The 16853-nt window shown below is 42.9% G+C and overlaps 1 protein-coding gene across 1 annotated transcript in view; it reads right to left on the reverse strand.

Moving 5' to 3' along the window:
• Positions 1–920: 920 nt before the first annotated feature.
• Positions 921–16853, reverse strand: part of LOC126191548 (venom dipeptidyl peptidase 4-like) — a 303127-nt gene continuing 287194 nt past the window's right edge. Inside the window, exon 17 of the mRNA XM_049932457.1 lies at positions 921–1896. The gene's annotated coding sequence lies outside the window, so the exon portion shown is untranslated. The remainder of the gene's footprint in view (positions 1897–16853) is intronic.

The raw sequence follows: 16853 nt of genomic DNA on the forward strand, positions 1-16853 counted from the left end.
GATTTTATGTGTCCATTCTAATTCTTGTGTACAAAATATCGTCTTGTGAATTACGACCATTTTGAGATTTTGTCCGCCATATTGTCTCCCTCAAGATGTCCAAAACAAATCGACAGGGTGATAAAGTACAATTACGCAGTTCCTCAAAATCGCGTAAACAACAACAACCGGACAATGACCTAGATTTGTCAGCTAACCCTCCTAATTTTGGTTAGATACTTTCAGTAGAACTGGGACAGGAATCTGTCCAGGTAAATGACTAAGGTTAGAATAAAGGTGTTCAACACAAAGTTTTCAGAACATAAATTTATTCCTGAAAAAGAAACCATATAACATGTCCACGTAATTATAGAGTACTCAACTGATAATTTGTGATGAAGATAGTGGCAGTGTCGATCTGCTGTGGCTATTCAAAACATGAGGCGAAGGTATACACGGCCCTTGCTGTGAAGCTAGCTCTGAAAATTCTGTTACTAGGATCGGATTTCTGTAATACAGAGCCAGTCGAAGTATGCCATGAATAATAAGGCAAATTACTTCCACATCTGTGGCTACGTTACACAATCTGGCAGTTCTTCTTGCCTCGTTCAGCTGACAAGGTGCGAACACGTTGGCTGCCAGCCACCGGCTGACTCCTGCCACAAAGTGGGCCCATCGTTGGACCGTCAATTTCATCTTTTTTATTCCTGCCAAGCCAGTTTCGTTGCAGAGGTTCTTCCCTCTATGTTTCCCATGATTACAGACCTTCATGCAACATACACAAACCAATATTACAAATAATATTTTAACAGTTTCATGCTTTTGCAGTACACAACTTTTGAAATTACATCCATAGATTTACTAAAATTACATAAATTAGCATAAATAATGTATGAAACATTTACATAGTTGCTACATCAAAGAACATGGTTATACAGAAGTCGTATTAAGTAAAAAGAAACACAGAAGATAAATAAAACAATTACAGGTCATATCGATAATAGTGTTACAATCAAAAAATTTTAAAGCCTTCCCCTTCTGTCTTCTATAGGATCTCCTTCATACTGCACATTGGGCAGGCTTGCACCTTTGTTTAAGACTCACATTTGACGGAACTGGGATCGTTAAAGGAAGAAAAAATCGTATTTAAATGATTATGACTATTACATCTTACGAAATAGTTGGGATGCCAATACACTTTTATTGGACAAGACATTAGCCACCTTTAAAGCACAATAGGACCATATTTGAAAACAATAACTGCATGTAAGTTATGAAAATGTGACTTCACATAGTAATAATGATCACTCTAAATTGTCATCAGCAGTCCACAACTAATTCGCAGCAATAAGATACTATTTACAGAGCCAGACAATTAAGAGTCCTGTACTTAAAAATAAATCTTCATTGTGTGTAGATCGGCGAGAAGACCATCTAAGCAACCATTTCCACTTAGCTCAATACTGACGATTGACGAGTGCGTTCCAGACAAGCTCTGTCTGTTGTTCTGGCCCTTTGCGAACTCACTCGTAACAGATCGTTAAAGTAATGTTTATTAAAAACTTTTAAACTTCTTGTAAAATGACTGAAATGATCCATCTGTTCCGGAAAGAGATGCCCGCACAACTGCCTCCTCGTAGGTACATAAATAATAAAATACTGAATGTATGTGACTGGTGGGGTGCTACCGAAACCCTCTGAGGCATCATGGCCCCACCTTTTAGTATCCTCAGTCCAACAATGTGAAACGAATAATTCTTATGCATTTCTTCCAAATTGTGATGTAACGTTATTTGTCATGCCACTAGTACACATGCCCTTGTGCAGAGGTCATTGTTGTCTTCCGACATTGTTGATAATCCAGGCGACTATTAATCCTTTTAAGATGGATCGAAATCAGTAATAACTCTACCTCTTCTGCAATGAAAAACAAAAATTGAAATTAAGGTGATTCTGGGGGTAGAGCCACAGTCTCAGAACAGAGTTTCAGTTCAGCAGCAGCTTGTACACAGATTATATACATCGTTTAGTGCAATTTTCGAAAAATTTCGGTTGAAACAATGCGGAACTTCTTGTGGGACATCGCTGAATGTTCTTGCTTCAGCCCCTATAGTTTCATGAAGTTCAGATAGGTGGCGTCGATAGACGTAGCCTTCAAAATGGCGCGTTCCAAGCAGAGGGCTGTCATGGTGTTTCTTTTGGTGGGAAACCAGACCATGGTGATAGGAGCCTGCAGAACAGCTGCGGAGAACTGGCAGTGAACAAAAGCACGAGTCTTTGGGCGAGCCGTCTGCCATTATCACAACAAGGATGCACCAACCTGTTCGATCTCCCGTGTGCACGCTGGGTGCAAAAAAATACAAACTACTCCTTCTCCATGACAACGCAGGCCTCACACGAGTCTACGCTTTTGAGAGGAGCTCAGAAAACTTCATTGGACAGTGCTTCCTCATACAGCCTATAACCTGGATCTCGCATTTTCCATCTGTTGGCCTAATGAAGGATGCAATCCGCAGGAAGCAGTACATGGATGATCGGGAGGTTACTGATGCAGCAAGACGTTGGTTCAGACGTTGACCAGTAGAGTGGTACCATGGAGGCATACAGGCCCTCCCAGCAAGGTGGCGTAAGTCCGTCGCATTGGGTAGAGATTATGTTGAAAAATAGCGTTTTGTAGCCAAAAGACAGGGGAATAAAGTGGTGTATTGGAATCCTGAATAAAACCAACCTGCTTTCAGAAAAAAGTGTGTTGCATTCCTTATTGAATGTTCCTCGTACAGCTGGGGAAGCATGAACAGTAGCTGCTTATTCATATGTTATTTTTTTTAGGTCTATTTATTTTGTTGTAAGAATTTTCGTATTTTTCAATCGTTTGTGTAGAGGGGTTACATTTACATTACCTGAAGCGCAAAAATGGTTCAAATGGCTCTGAGCACTATGGGACTTAACATCTGAGGTCATCAGTCCCCTAGACTTAGAACTACTTAAACCTAACTAACCTAAGGACGTCGCACACATCCATGCCCGAGGCAGGATTCGAATCTGTGACCGCAGCAGCAGCGCGGTTCCGGACTGAAGTGCCTAGAACCGATCGGCCACAGCAGCCGGCCCTGTAGTAAAGACATAAACTGATTGAAGATGGGTAGGAACAGCATCTGTTGTGTACAGAAGCAGGGGGAACTTTCCACTGTCTGTAAATAGTTGGAATCTGTGTTGACCATGGTCGACGCAGTTGAGGCTGCTGTCCTCGTCGATGGTGGTACTGCGGCGCCTGAGGCAATTGTTTTGGTACCTACGTCTGGAGACTATACTGTCGCCTGGGTTCCCTGATGCCACTGCGCTTTTGATTCTCAAGTCCCAGTCCAAGCCGGTCGACATTAACCTGACGCTGATTGACGAACAGCAGGAGGATCGCATATCTCTGTGCAGAAGGTTACAAACTGCACGACTATCTTCCTCATCATCATTATCATCATCATTTAAGACTGATTATACCTTTCAGCGTTCAGTCTGGAGCATAGCCCCCCCTTATAAAATCCCTCCATGATCCCCTATTCAGTGCTAACATTGGTGCCTCTTCTGATGTTAAACCTATTACATCAAAATCATTCTTAACCGAATCCAGGTACCTTCTCCTTGGTCTGCCTGGACTCCTCCTACCCTCTACTGCTGAACCCATTAGTCTCTTGGGTAACCTTGCTTCTCCCATGCGTGTAACATGACCCCACCCTCTAAGCCTGTTCGCCCTGACTGCTACATCTATAGAGTTCATTTCCAGTTTTTCTTTGATTTCCTCACTGTGGACACCCTTCTGCCATTGTTCCCATCTACTAGTACCTGCGATCATCCTAGCTACTTTCATATCCGTAACCTCAACTTTGTTGATAAGGTAACCTGAATCCACCCAGCTTTCGCTCCCATACAACAAAGTTGGTCGAAAGATTGAACGGTGCACAGATAACTTAGTCTTGGTACTGACTTCCTTCTTGCAGAAGAGAGTAGATCGTAGCTCGGCGCTCACTGCATTAGCTTTGCTACACCTCGCTTCCAGTTCTTTCACTATGTTGCCATCCTGTGAGAATATGCATCCTCACTACTTGAAACCGTCCACCTGTTCTAACTTTGTTCCTCCTATTTGACACTCAATCCGTTTATATTTCTTTCCCGCTGACATTACTTTCGTTTTGGAGATGCTAATCTTCATACCATAGTCCTTACATCCTAAAAACAGGTTTGAGGTACTTTCGTTGGGAATGTTGCCGATCTTCCACAGATGTCCGGACAGATGCAGAGGTTGCTTGTCCGTGGCTTCTCCAGTATTGGGCTGGTGATGGGGCGCGTCAGGGTAATACCAGGCATGTCGAGAAAGAAGGTCAGTGTTCTCTCATTACGCTTGCTGGGGCCCTCATCAGAGATGTGAAGGAAGCCCTGCCGGCAACTATTGAGCGTAATGGGTGTAGCCAGCTGCAAATCGTAGCTCTTGTCAGCACGAATGATACCTGTCACCTGGTCTCACATCCTACAAGAGGCTGACAGATTTGATGAAGACAGCTATCCTCGAGCTATAGTTTTGCGGCATCTTTCGCAGAATCGATCACAGCCCTCTAGTCTATAACAAGTGAAGACTTAAATCAGAGGCTCAGACGATTGTGTGACGATCTCGATGCGAATTTTTCGACCTGCGCTATCGCGTGGAGAATTCTACGAGGGCTAATCAGAAAGTAAGGTGTAATCAATCGCGAAATCAAAGCCACTGTGAAAATTAAAAATGTTACCTGTATCTTCCAGCTATCTTCTATACATACTGCCGGCCGCGGTGGCCGTGCGGTTGTAGGCGCTGCAGTCCGGAACCGCGGGACTGCCACGGTGGCAGGTTCGAATCCTGCCTGGGGCATGGATGTATGTGATGTCCTTAGGTTAGTTAGGTTTAAGTAGTTCTCAATTCTAGGAGACTTATGACCTAAGATGTTAAGTCCCATAGTGCTCAGAGCCATTTGAACCATTTTTTCTATACATACTCGCCGCTCCGAATTACATTTGTCGCAGCTCAAAAAAAATGGTTCAAATGGCTCTGAGCACTGTGGGACTTAACTACTGCAGTTATCAGTCCCCTAGAACGTAGAACTACTTAAACCTAACTAACCTAAGGCCATCACAAACATCCATGCCCGAAGCAGGATTCGAACCTGCGACCGTAGCGGTCGCGCGGTTCCAGGCTGTAGCGCCTAGAATCGCTTGGCCACTTCGGCCGGCTCATTTGTCGCAGCGTTCGACCACCTTTCCAATACTCTCGTCTTAGAAGACAGCGAACTGTGCTTTCCTCCTATTCTCTATGCTGGTCTTCAGCTCGTTGTCTGAGCCAAAGTGCTATCTTCATAGCCAGTGATTCATGTGAACAGAGGTGAAACTCAGAGGGAGCCAGTTACAGGCTGTATGGTGGGTGATCAAACACTTCCCGTCGAAAAGACTGCAGGAGCGTGCTCATTGCCCCTGCAGAGTGCAGACGAGAATTGTCATGAAGAAGAAAATGCACGACCGTTACGTTATGTGGACTGCATGACGTCATGCGAAATCTCTCACCAGGTACTCATACTTGGCGGGAGGCACGATTTTCTGAGCATCTTTATGCGGTCACTGTGCTCGCAGAACTGAAAAGAATGACGTGACGCCACCGACTCGCACATTAGAGATACTACCCAACACATCTGTGCAAATTTTCATCGGATTTTCACTGTGGTTTCCATTTCGCCCGCAATCGAATCTTACTTTCAGAATAGCGCTCCTAGGACTCCCCTTAACAGGTTAGGTGTGCACTACAAACAGGAAGCGGCTACTACGATAGCGGAATGCGTATGGTGTGCATGTGTGGATTTTTTAGTACGGACAAATCCCTCCACAGCCCAATAAGTTGCGTTCTGATTCCAAACAGGGTACATTCGTCCTACAAGTTTAGAGAAAGAAAATGTTAATGCAATACTGGTTAACTTTGAAGGCATCTATGGAAAGCTCTCAGAACTAATCTCGCTTATAAATGGAGACAATGCCGGCATAGTACTTGGGACTGAAAGCTGGTTGGAGCCAGATGTCAACGGCAATGAAATTCTAAACTCGTATTAGAATGTATATCGCAAATACAGGTTGAACACTGGTGGTGGAGGTTGATTTATAGCAATAAAAGTACGATAACATCTAGTGAAATTAGTACAGACTCCGAATGTGAAATAATTTGGGTAGAGACAAGTGTTAAAGGTGAAGCAAACATGACCATCGGATGCTTCAATAGACCCCTCTCTCAGGAACAGTAGCAGCGGAACATTTTGAGGAGAAACTTGGAGAATATTTCGCGTAAGTTTCCTGGTCACGGTGTATGATCAGGTGAAGATATCAGGTTACCATCTATAAACAGGAACACACAAGTGATTAGGGCACCTAGTAGGGACGGGGAATCGTATCAGATTGTTCTAAATATCTCACCCGAATAATGCCTTGAGCGGTTACTTAGATAACTGACTCTTGATGGTAACATATCGACTCAGTTAGCATAGAAAAGGGAATCTGATCACAAGGTCGTTGCAGTATTGTTGAATACAGCTGTAAATAGGAGTACAGATAAAGGCAGGAACATATTTCTGCTTAGTAAGACCGACAGGTAACAGATTTCAGATTATCTGTCAGATTTCAGATTAGCTGAGCGGTCAGCGTGAAAATCTTATCTGAAGCACTAAGAACGTTAAGTAAAAATTTTTCTTTTTTTCAGTCTTCTGAATGGCCTGATGCGTCACGCCAAGAATTCCTCTCCTGTGCCAACCTTTTCATCTTAGAGTATCAGTTGAAACTTATGTCCTCAATTATTTGTTAGGTGTATTTCAATCTATGTCTTCGTCTACAATTGTTACCCTTTACAGCTCTCTCTAGCACCATGGAGAATATTCATTGATATCTTAACAGATGTACTTCGATTCTGTTCTGCCATGGTTTTCCTACTGTCCATGTTTCACTAACGTATATTGCTGTGCTCCAAACGTGCGTTATCATAAATTTCTTCCTCAAACTAAGGCCTATGTTTGACACTAGTAGACTTCTCTTCGTCAGGAATGCCCATTTTGCCAGTGCTTGTATACTATTTGTGACCTCCTTTTTCCGTCCATCATGGGTTTTTTGCATCCTAGTTAGCAGAATTATTTATCTTCGTCTACTTCTTGCTCCACAATTATGATGTTAAGTTTCTCGCCGTTCTCATTTCTGCAACTTCTCATTACTTTCATCTTTCTTCGGTTTATTCTCAATCCCATATTCTGTACTCATCAGACCATTCCATTCGACAAATACTGCAATTCTTCTTCACTTTCCCTGAGAATGTCACTGTCATCAGCGATCCTTATCACTGACATCCTGTAACTCTGAATATTAATCCCACTCTTAAATCAAACATTCCTTTTATTTCCACCATTGCTTCTTCGATGTATAGATTGAGCAGTAGCGGTGACAACTGTATCCCTGCCTTACAACCTTTTTAATACTAGCACTCCACACATAGTCCTCCACATTTATTGTTCCCTCTTAGTTCTTGTACATATTCTTTGTTACCCGACTTTCCTTATAGCTTACCCCTATTCTTCTCAGAATTTCGAACATTTTGAGCCATTTTACGTTGTCGAACGCTTTTTGCAGGTAGACAAATCCTATGAATGTGTATTGATATTTCTTCAGGCCTCCTTCCATTATCAACTACAACGTCAGAAATGTTTCTTTGGTGCCTTAACCTTTCCTGAAACTAATCTGCTCATCTAGCAGATTCTCAACTTCCCTTTCCATTCTTCTATAAATTATTCTTTTCAGCAACTTGATTGTATGAACTATTAAGGTGATTGTGCGATAATTTTCGCATTAGTTGGCTCTCGCTAGCTTCGGAATTGTTTACATGATATTTTAACGAAAGTAGTATGTCGCCAGACTCATAAATCTTACATCTTCCCTGTCGACTCTAGTTTGTTCCTCTGCCACGTCCTCAGACAAATTCTCCCCCTTATAGACGCCTTCAATGTACTCTTTCCACGTATCCACACTCTTCTCTGCATTTAACAGTGAAATTTCCATTGCACGCTTACTATTACAGCCCTTACTTTTAATTTCACCAAATATAGTTTTGACTTTTCTATATGGTGAGACACCATACAGCCACTTGGCCTTAGCGTCCCTACACTTACTACTTATTTTATTCCTATGTGAATTGCATTTCTGTACTTCTGAATGTCTCTGGACATTTTTGTACGTCATTCTTTCGTCGGGTCAGCTGAACTATTTCTTCTGTTACCCAGGGTTTCTTCGTAGTTACCTTCGTTGTATCTATGTTTTTCTTTCTAACTTCTGTGACTGTCCTTATCAGAAATGTCCATTTCTCTTCATCTGAGCTGCCTAATGTGCTTTTCATTACCGCAGCATCTATAGCCTCAGACAACTTCAAGCGTATCTCTTCATTCCTTAATAGACAATTTTCCACTTCTTTGCTCATTGATTCTTCCTGACTAGTGTCTTAAACGTCAGACCACTGTTCATCATCAATAAATTGTGATTTGAGTCTACATCTGCTCCTGGGTATGCCTTAGAATCCAATATCTGATTTCCGAATCTCTGCCTGACCATGATGTCTAACTGGGTCAAAATGGTTCAAATGGCTCTAAGCTCTATGGGACGTAACATCTGAGGTTATCAGTCCCCAGACTTATAAATAATTAAACCTAACTAACCTAAGGACATCACATACATCCTTGCCCGAGGCAGGTTTCGAACCTGCGACTGTAGCAGCAGCGCGGTTCCGGACTGAGGCGCCTTGAACCGCTCAGCCACAGCGGGCGGCTGTCTAACTGGAATCTTCCCATATATCACAGCCTTATCCAAGTATACCTTCTCTTCTTATGATTCTTGAAGGGAGTATTCGCCATTGCCATCTGAAATTTGTTGTAGAAACGAATTAGTGTTTCTGCTCTGTCATTCCTACTGCCACGCCCACATTCTCACGTAACCCTTTCCTCTACTTCTTCCCCAACAACCGCATTCCAATCCCACGTGACTGTTAGATTTTCATCTCCCTTTACATACTGAATCACCCCCTCAATATCATTATATACATTCTCTATCTCTTGATCTTCCTCTTGTGGCGTCGGCATGTATACCTGAACTATTGTTGTCGGTGCTGGTTTACGATCGATCCTGATGTGAATACCTCTGTTCCTGAACTGTTCACAGTAACTGGCTCCCTGCTCTACTTTCCTATTCATAACGAACCCATTCTGGTTACATCGTTTTCTGCTGTTCTTGATGTTACCGTACCCTCATCTGACTAGAAATCCTTTTCTTCTTTCCATTTCACTTCACTGGTGCTCACTATATCTATATTGAGCCTTAGCAGTTCCCATTACAGAGTTGTTGCTTCCCTACCACGTTTAAACTCCTAGCATTTGACGCTGCGACTCGTAGAACGATACTCTACCTTTGGTTATCCAATCTTTTTCTCACGGTCACCTACCCCTCAGCAGTACCAGAGATACGAATGTGGGACTGGTCTGGAATCTTTTGCTGATGGAGAGATCATGACGCTTATTTAGTTACAGGCCACACGTTATGTGGATAAACATTATGTGTCTATAATGTAGGGGCTTCTCTTGCTTTCTGCATCGTCATGCCGTTTATCATTGTTTATTCTTCCACCCGTTGTGGGCAGTTTCCCAACTGAAGGGCAAGAGAGTACGATGACCCTCTCTCGGCTTCCCCGCACTCTTTGAAAAGGCTTTTGGCAGAACGAGGGTGACTTCTTATGCCGCAAGCCTTGGACTGTCATTGCAAAAGATTTTTATTCACAATTTAAGCAGGTTTCGAACCCCGAACTGAGGACTTCCTTTTTAACTAGTCAAAGACTCTTACCCTAGACGACTTTACCTAAAGATTTGTTGATCAGGATTTCATGTGCACCCGCCCTTGCTGCGGATCTAATTCTTTGATAGCTGTCGCTTCTTTCGTGACATTATACATCCTTTTCCAGCCATTGCTGGAATTCGCTTACAATCCGATACTCACCTACACCCAGCTTTGTTACTCTCTTCCCTTTTCTGGAGCCAGGCTTCCGTTCCTCATCTGACGCTACTTTTGCAGTTTAATTCCCGATACCGATTTGTATCTTGAATTCGATTACTTAGGTGTCATCTGTGTAATACGGCCGCTCACAGCACAGTTAGGGAATAAATTCCTCATAACGAGTTACCGGAGGAGGATGCACAGATTTGGTAGTGACTGTCAGAAGACAGCATCACACTGGTCTTCAGACTGAAGACCACAACAACAATATCATCATCATCAACAACAACAATAAGGTAAATTACTAATCCCACCGACACACAAGAAAGAGACGAGGCCATTCACCACCGCCCTCTGTCATCCGTGCCATGGAAAGCCACACGTGTTACCAGTCCGCGCCACAACTGCCGAAAGATGATTCAAGGTACTGGTAAAGTCGCCGATCCTTTGATAACGCATCCGTGGCGTGTCTGCCTATGCAAAGCGACCCTGAGATCATATATTAACGACGTGCTTGTTTTCTGTACTTTTTCAATAAACTGCTTTTCATTACAAATTTTGTGTTCAACTCTCAGTCAATTCGACGTTCAATGCATGTCCCCTATAAAGGTAACTTTCAGTTTGATCGAGAATGAGCTGACCTGACTTCCAGTTAAGAGGAACTACATTTAATGTTGCCCATCTGCATACTAAATTTTGAAATTACACGGTTTTGGCGCCCAGCATGTGGAATTTGCATATCGCTTTTACAAAAGAGGCATCACAATATGGTGGGAATCAGTGAAGCAAGGTGGAAGGGACGACAGGATTTCCGGTCAGGTGAGTACATTCTCATAAGTAGAAAAACAAATTGCACTCATGCATGAATACGTCTAATAACGAATATGAAAACTGGTATACCAGGAATATCTATGAAGGGCATACTGTAGGCATTATCGTAGTCAACACAGAAAAGAAATCAACAGCTATCACAGTTGTACAAACTTAATCGATTGCTAGCGAAGCGATTGAAAGAATTTATGATAGTTCAGGTAGGCGAATATTCAGTTGTGATGGGGGAGTGAAATTCGATAGTAGGGGAAGGAAGAGAAGAAAAAATAGTAAAATAACATGATCTGCGGAAAAGGAATGTAAAGGTAATTAACTTGATATAGTTTTGTTTAGATCGTAATTTAATCATCAAAAACTGTCATTTTAAGAATCGACTAAAGAGGCTGTATTCATAGAAGAGACCTGGAGACAATGAAAGGTTATAGAGGGATTATACAATAGTGAAACAAGTATTTCGAAATCAGGTTTTGAATTGTAATATTTTTCCACAGCCCGATGAGGACTCTGTTCACAATTATTGGTTAATATCCGTAGATTAAAACTGACGAAATTGTTGAAAGAAAGGAAATTAAGGGAGGACATGCGTAAATTGAATGAACAAGAGGTTGTTGAGAGCTTCAGATGAAGCATTAGGTAACGACAGTCTCAAATAGATGGATGGAATACAACTGATAACGAATGGGTTGGTTCGAGAGATGAACTAGTGAAGGAAGGAGAATATGAAATAGCAAAAAGACCAGCCCCAGTAGAAATACTTGGATAACACATGAAAGATTCTGTTTAACTGGCGAAAGTAGAAAACATAAAAATGCAGGCAGTATAGCAGATAAAAGGGAGTGCAGACGTCTAAGAATGAACTGACGGAAAGTGCAAAATGGCTAAGCAGGAATGGCTAGAGGACAAACGTAAGAATTCAGAAGCATGCATGACTAACAGCAATATATATGCCGCTCATAGGAAAATTAACAGGCCTTTCCAAAGAAAGAAGGAAACTATTGAATATCAAGAACTCAGATGCAATGCTAGTGCTGAGAAAAGAAGGCGAAGCTGAAGGGTTAAAGTAATGGGCCTATACAGGAGGGCAACACACAGGATGGATGAACGAAAAGAGCTGCACCATACTAGTCTTCGGCCTGAAGATCACAACAACAAGAAGGCAAGTCTCTCTAAAAGTAAGGAGTCCACAATTAATTTTTACTGTGGATCTATAAGTATCTTTCTATTATAGTACATGTCTCTTTTTCTTTTCTGCTCTTCTTTAGCTGTTTATTATTTCAGTATTTCAAGGATGTTGTATTAAATATTGGCTTAGCTTGAGAGGGTCGAGTGTAAAATGCAGAATGACTTGTTTAACTCACAGTTTTTACAAAGACAAATAATATTTCATATTGTATGGCAGTTTACTGCGGTGTGCAAAAGTCAGTATAGTTAAGCAAATATTTCCATATCCATACCCTATAGATTCTAACATCAGAATCTGTAAGGCACCAGCGGTGTTACAAAAGCATTATTCATCTATTAGTCTACGTGGCGCGACTCACAGAGTAGAAATATTCGTGGAGAAATAAATATTAATCGCAGAAACTCCTTCTCAAGTGGAGAGGAAAAAAATCAGCAGGCGTTCTACAGACCAAAGTGTGGAAAGTGTAGTGTTTACGAAGAATCTTGGAAACACTGACAGGTTCCTCTGAGTAATGCCAGGCAAGTAGGAATATGTGTTATAACTTTGTCTTACAGATTTCATATTAATTTGTGTACTAAAAATATTCGTTCTGTATTTGTTTCACGATCCACGATCGAGTTCGGCAAGGTGTTCCAGGCGATGCGCCAGCAGTTTACCGGACGCTGTTGAAGCCCAACCGACTGCCAGCGGGCTGCAGACGACTTAGTTGGAACTGAATTTTAATTATCAAAGATAATTATCTCGATAATTAATGAAATAATGTACTACATTCACTTTTATATCTGAGGTCCGAGTTGAACATTAAGAAGTTGTGATATATCAGATATGTATACGTTGGTGATAGACTGAACATACGAGTTGCTGGGAAGATACATTAAAGATATCCCAGTTGTGAGAACTACTTAATAGGACAACCTTTAATTCTGAGACTTTCGAGCTGAAGTAAGATTTGCTAAGCAACTTTGAAATGAGAGTCTTTTAGCTCAGAGAAAGTAAATGAAAGTTTAAATTGAGGTTTAAATGACAGTAAAGTTATGATCTGACACATTGTGTAGGATCGAAGTGTAGCAATAGCTCTTACAGTTCATACTGAGAAGATTTTGACTGATTAATTTCCTCTTTCATAATCAATGCGTATGGCACTTTAAGCAAGCTTTACGAACTGATAATGCTCGTTTAGTTAAAATAACATGAGAATAAATGAACTGTATTATGACGGTTGTGAATTCAGTGCATGTGAGTTTCGCTGAGTGAACTGAATAGAATTATTAACGGCACCTAGCTTACTTTTGTAGCAGCACTGGTACCTTAAAAGCCAGTCATAACCAATAACGGAGTGATATTTCATCATGCATTATTTCGATTATCAGAAACCGTGTTATCTCTGACTTCGATTCATAGCTGGCGTAAATACTGTAATTTAAACTCTAGTTAAGAAAGATATCACTTGAAGTGCGATAGTCTACCGCTTACGTATTCAACAGGTGCTTTAAAGATCGTCATAATAAAAGGGTATGAAAGAGGAAATTGTCACCGAAGATTAACGTGTTGTGGGAACATCGCTGTATGTAATCTTCGTTTCTTTCACAACATTGCGAACTTTTCCCAAGAAGTTAATTCAACATTATACGTCAAAATTATCCATACGTCTACTACTTGTTAGCGAAAAGGGTCTACTATTGAAGAAATATATTTAAGTAGAAGAAGATTTGACCTTGTGAATATTATTTCTGGTTTGTCTGAGTCCTGCTTATTCTACAATTTGCACCTACAGCGTGGTCTCGTATGATGACAGCAACTATGCGAGAGATGAAAGTCCTCATCCATTAATTAATTCATCGTGGGCAGCCTGTAGCTGACTTCTGGAAACGATGACCTGCGCAAACGTTAGAATCATGATGGGATAGACAAGTTAGAGAATTTAAAAAGGGAAATGGATAGGTTGAAGTTACAAATTATCATGACAGGAACAGCGTAACGGACAGTTATTGAAAAGCGCTGACCACACACACGAAAGGTTCTGTTTGAGTGTTTCGCTTCTGTAGTCCATCATCTTCGAAGCCTGGACTAACGACAATATCTACATCTACATCTACATCGCACTCCACAAGCTACCTAATGGTGTATGGCGGAGGGTACTTTCGGTACTACTATCTGATCCCTCCAACCCTGTTACACTTTCATTTCTCTTCCCCAATCCATATTCACCCACTATGTTTCCTTCTCTCCCTTTTCCTACTCTCGAATTCCAGTCACCCATGACTATTAAATTGTCATCTACCTTCACTACCTCAATAATTTCTTTGATCTCATCATACATTTTATCAATTTCATCATCTGCAGAGCTAGTTGGCATATAATCTTGTACTACTGTAGTAGGCATGGGCTTCGTGTCTATCTTGGCCACTATAATGCGTTCACTATGCTGTTTGTAGTGACTTACCCGCACTCCTATTTTTTATTTATTATTAAGCCTACTCCTGCATTACCCCTACTTGACTTTGTATTTGTAACCCTGTATTCGCCTGACCAAAAGTCTTGTTCCTCCTGCCACCGAGCTTCACTAATTCCCACTATATCTAACTTCAACCTATCCATTTCTTTTTTTAAATTTTCTAACCTGCCTGCCCGATTAAGGGATCTGACATTCCACGCTCCGATCCGTAGAACTCCAGTTTTCTTTCTCCTGATAACGACGTCCTCTTGAGTAGTCCCCGCCCGGAGATCCGAATGGGGGACTATTTTACCTCCGGAATATTTTACCCAAGAGGACGCCATCATCATTTAACCATACAGTAAAGCTACATGCCCTCGGGAAAAATTACGGCCGTGGTTTCACCTTGCTTTCAGCCGTATAACCTTCAGTAAGCGATACTAATTCTGGGACCACTACTCGGATGCTCCTGCAGTTCAATAAAATCATATTAATCTTTTCTATCTCTGATCTGCGAGGACCAAGATTCTCTGAGGTCACTGTGGCTGTCAGGGGAGGAGTTCCCTAACCTAAAAAAGCCCCATGTGCACGCCTCAGGTACTCCGCTATCCTAGTAGCCGCTTGCTGTGTGTAGGGGGCGCCTGACCCATTAAGGGGAACCCTACAATTCTGCACCCGATAGCGGATGTCGAGAAATTCGCATCCGATACCGTCGCAACCTCTGGTTTAGACTTTCCACTCTTCTCCAAACCAGGGGACCGCGATTAACCCTGGGTAAGATGCTACAAATAGACAGCTTAGCCGGCACCCTGTGTGAGTTGATGGTTGCCTTCGCCAAATAAGCCAACCGCCGAAGGGTGCCGAGGATGGCCTCAGAAACCAAGCGGCAGGCGTCATTCGTGCCGACATATGCCACTACCAGCAGCCGGTTGCACCCAGTGCGCTCGATAGCCGCCGGCAGGCCCCCCTACACATCATGGATGAGACCTCCCAGCCAACATACTGAATGCACACTGGAATCTTACCCACCTTGCCTACCATCTCCCTGAGTGGTTCCATCACCCGCCTAACATTGAAGCTCCCAATGACAAGCATACCCACCCACTGTACTTGTCCGTACTGGGCAGGAAAATCGACCCAACAGGGGAGGCATCCTGTGCTGGCTCCAAGTTGTCATCAACACTGGGTAGCACCTCGTACCTGTTGCTAAGACGTAGGGAGCCAGCCGCAGGGCCTACTCCTTCTTTCGCCTTCCGCCCAGTGACACGCGAACCCACCACTGTCTGCCACCCACTCTGGAGTGAGGACGGACCGGTCCGATGTCGCATATAGGAAGCCGCAGCGACGTCTGGGTCACCAGGGGATTCCAGTGGCACCAAAGGTGTCGTAGGTCTCGTCACTGGCGTCCCGATGTCACCGCAACGTTGAGCATTAGCTAGAAGCTTGTCGACGGTAGTTAACGCAGCTTCCACCTATTTACGAACAGCAGCCAATTCTCCTTGTGTTCGCTCGCAACAAGCACAGCCCCAAGCCATATCGTACTGTGTATAAAATACACTACTGGCCATTAAAATTGCTACACCACGAAGATGACATGCTACAGACGTGAAATTTAACCGACAGGAAGAAGATGCTGTGATATGCAAATGATTAGCTTTTCAGAGCATTCACACTAGGTTGGCGCCGGTGGCGACACCTACAACGAGCTGACATGAGGAGAGTTTCCAACCGATTTCTCATACAAAAAACAGCAGTTGACGAGCGTTGCCTGGTGACACGTTGTTGTGATGCCTCGTGTAAGGCGGAGAAATGCGTACCATCACGTTTCCGACTTTGATAAAGGTCGGATTGTAGCCTATCGCGATTGCGGTTTATCGTATCGCGGCATTGCTGCTCGCGTTGGTCGAGATCCAATGACTGTTAGCAGAATATGGAATCGGTGGGTTCAGGATGGTAATACGGAACGCCGTGCTGGATCCCAACGGCCTCGTATCACTAGCAGTCGAGATGACAGGCATCTTATCGGCATGGCTGTAGCGGATCGTGCAGCCACGTCTCGATCCCTGAGTCAACAGATGGGGACGATTGCAAGACAACAACCATCTGCACGAACAATTCGACGACGTTTGCAGCAGCATGGACTATCAGCTCGGAAACCATGGCTGTGGTTACCCTTGACGCTGCATCACAGACAGGAGCGCCTGCGATGGTGCACTCAACGAGGAACCTGGTTGCACGAATGGCAAAACGTCATTTTTTCGGATGAATCCAGGTTCTGTGTACAGCATCATGATGGTGGCATCCGTGTTTGGCGACATCGCGGTGAACGCACATTGGAAGCGTGTATTCGTCACC

The sequence above is a fragment of the Schistocerca cancellata genome, chromosome 6 (assembly GCF_023864275.1).
Source record: "Schistocerca cancellata isolate TAMUIC-IGC-003103 chromosome 6, iqSchCanc2.1, whole genome shotgun sequence".
NCBI classification, from domain to species: Eukaryota; Metazoa; Arthropoda; class Insecta; order Orthoptera; family Acrididae; genus Schistocerca; species Schistocerca cancellata.